Below are 3,409 nucleotides of genomic sequence, written 5' to 3' on the forward strand. Positions count from 1 at the left end.
GTCACGAGAGCCGCCACAAATTCATGACTGATACCAACATTCTATTACACAGATGGTCTGAACAACTTTATGACAAATGTCAGATCAGAAAATAATAGCTGATAAGGAGGACTGTCAAATTCTTGAAAAACCCACCGTATCATTAAAATGATAGAAAAGCTTTCTGGCTGGTGGGAGGTGCAATATTGGCCAACTAATCAGGGATAGAAACTGCGATGCAAAAATAAAAACCCATCTTGCTTGATGGGCAAATCGGCGTTTATGGTGAGCTCACATGCGTACATCATTTATTGTCGAATGAGTGGTTTTCGCATGATTTCATTTGGGCCATGTCGTGGACAATTAGACAACTGATATCAGGATAAGATACGTCCCTGTATCTCTTTCGAAGTCCCGGCACTTGGCATGTCCCCGACAGACATCTGACCAGAGACGCACGGTGCGAGTGGCGTTGGTCACTATATAGGTTTTACGCTCCTTCCAACTCGGTGAGGTTATTAAAGAGACCAGACCTCCACATGTAAGTCCATCTCCGATAGAGCCGAGCCAAATGTGTTGAGAGCCTTTAAAACTCCCCAAAACAACTCAAGTTGAGAACGCCTCTCTGTGTGAAGTGAGGAAAATTGGCATACAGGACACAACGTCGGGGCCCCAACCTCCGCAGATCAAAGGTCCAAGCATTACGTCATCACGTGTAAATTGGTATATTCATTATAAAGTATGACACAAAACGTATAACGAAAAAAACCCAGCTTTTCCACTGAGACCATGATGTTAACGATCCTAGACAAGACCTGTCACACCTTATTACAACGCGTGAACTGAAGCTTTCCCTAGATCCAACATGAAACAATATGTGAGCGTTTAATTAAAAAAATATCTATCTATCTATCTATCTATCTATCTATCTATCTATCTATCTATCTATCTATCTATCTATCTATCTATCTATCTATCTGTCTGTCTGTCTGTCTGTCTGTCTGTCTGTCTGTCTGTCTGTCTATCTATCTATCTATCTATCTATCTATCTATCTATCTATCTATCTATCTATCTAATCGATCGATCATCGATCGATCCATCCATCCATCCATCCATCCATCCATCCACCAATCTACCCTGACCTAACTACCCCCCCCCCTCTCCCTGACATGCGCAGAGACTGCCCGCCCGGCCAGCTGTTCCACGAGGGAGTGACGTCATGCGTGTCCAAGACACTGGTCCCGCCGTGTGCTCACGCCTACAACAACAAACTGGGGGATGCCACAGACCTGGGTGAGTCGGTGACCTAAACAGGCTGGTGGCTGTTATTTGTCGGTACAATGGGAGATTTATTTATCAGTACAATGTGGGACTTTTGAACAGCTGTGTGACTAGACTCAGGAACATTTTTATGATGTTCTTAAAACCAGATTATTTGAATGTTTTGGGTTTCTTTGGGGGGGTTTTGTTCCTTGCCCATTTCTATGATATTGACACTATCTCATTAGTAGAAAAAGTGTGCATATATTATGGTAGTGTATCTTAGAGCAAAAATGATTTTAGAAATGACGGTGCCGGTGGTGATAAGTGATGATGTGGGATGGTGTTAATGCATATAATCATTTATAAGTTTTTGTTTTTTGAAATAATGTAGGCAAGCGTTAGTTCTCTCTTCCTCTGCTATAATGAGTCACGAGGGATGTGGGCACCCGCTATCCCGTCCCCTACTGGCACCATTTTTACTGTCACCGTGAAGTTCCAAAATGGTGGTCACAGTCTCTGCTACGGTGACCCTGTTAGTGTTAGCCTATTCTAGAGGGCCAAGGCAAAGTGAAGAGAGGACCTTAGTGGGTAGTCCGTTCAGTGGCAGATATGTTGGGATTATTTGAATTTTATAACAAGCTATGGTTTTTAAAAATATATCATATGCATTCAGTAGTGTCGGTGGCTTAGTCGATAAGCTCTTGGACTCGCTACAAAAACAAACAACAACAAACCCACAAATTATTACCGGGAGTTTCCAGAAATCTTGACCTACACCAAAAGTTGGCATTGCCCTACCTATAGGAGAAGTTTGGTTTCATTGGTGTGTATATTTGTTTGGTTATAGAGAAAATTCTCCTTGTATTTTAAAGAAAACGGAACAAGGGTCAAAAACTTTACCTTCGATTTTGTCAAAACAGCATGTTTCGGAATAGCCCCCTTGTGCTTAAAAGTGGCCATTTATTACTTACGACTTACGATCATCTGGCGGACCTGAATTAAGTCTTCAGTAATTGTACACCTTTCCCGTAGTTACAATGTCTTACTCACACGACTGAGTGCTCACATCGATCGACACACTCCAGGTGTTTGAGATCTTCCTTATACGACCGGTGCTCACGCTGAATTCTTTATTACTTACGGTATAATGATGCTGCGCTTAAGTCTACTTCATATTTCATTGTAATCGTGGATGGTGTAAGCCCCAGCAACACATTTTACATAATTTAGGAAGACAATTCCATCGACTATATGAGATCCATAACGTTTGAACAATGTACGACACTGTGGTAAAACGGGGTGAACATGGCGTGCTAGACGAGGGAGGAGTTGGGAAGTGATGTGAGTCTTGGGCTGGATGAGAAACGAGAATACAAACTGACGTACAAAAAATAAGCAAACAAAAGAAACCCAGATAAAAATAGAAACAAGCAAAAATTGTGGTCGTAAGCAAACTTACGGTGGGGCAAGAAAACTAGACCATCAACAAGAAAACAAAACACGAAACTGCTGGGGAGCAAACTTTACAATTGGTCACATTTAAGAACAACAAGGGGGCTATCCTGAAGTGCTGTTTTGAGAAAATCGAAGGTAAAGTTTCTGCATCTTGTTCAGTTTCTTTAAAAGACAAGGAGAGTTTTCTCTATAACCAAACAAATATACATAGCAATGAATCCAAACTTCTGTTATAGGTAGGGCAATACCCACTTTTGGTGTGGATCTGGCTCTCTGGAAATCCCCGAAATCTGGGTTTGCCCGCTTGTCCTTAAAAGTGACCAATTAAGAAAACCAGGCCATCAGCAATAAAAACAAAACAAAAATGCTCGGGAACAAACATACCATTAAGAAAAGCAGATCATCAGCAATAAAATAAAACAAAACTGCATTGAAACTAAGCTACCATTAAGATAGCCATGCCACTAACCTATTGTGTTGTCTGTCGCCTGTCTTCCAGCCAAGTCCATGTGCAAGTCTCCGGACGGCGTGTACCGAGACCCCTACAGCTGCCACTTCTACTTCGAGTGCACGGGCGGCTGGCCCCTCAGGCGGAAGTGTATGGCGGGGACTGTGTTTGACCAGGCCCGGGGCAAGTGCACGTGGAGCAAGTTTGTGCCCGGCTGTGAGCAGGAAAATGAGGGAGAGAACAGTGTGGCTGGTGAGTGGGGT

This window comes from Aplysia californica, unplaced genomic scaffold, assembly GCF_000002075.1.
Source record: "Aplysia californica isolate F4 #8 unplaced genomic scaffold, AplCal3.0 scaffold00521, whole genome shotgun sequence".
Classification (NCBI taxonomy): domain Eukaryota; kingdom Metazoa; phylum Mollusca; class Gastropoda; order Aplysiida; family Aplysiidae; genus Aplysia; species Aplysia californica.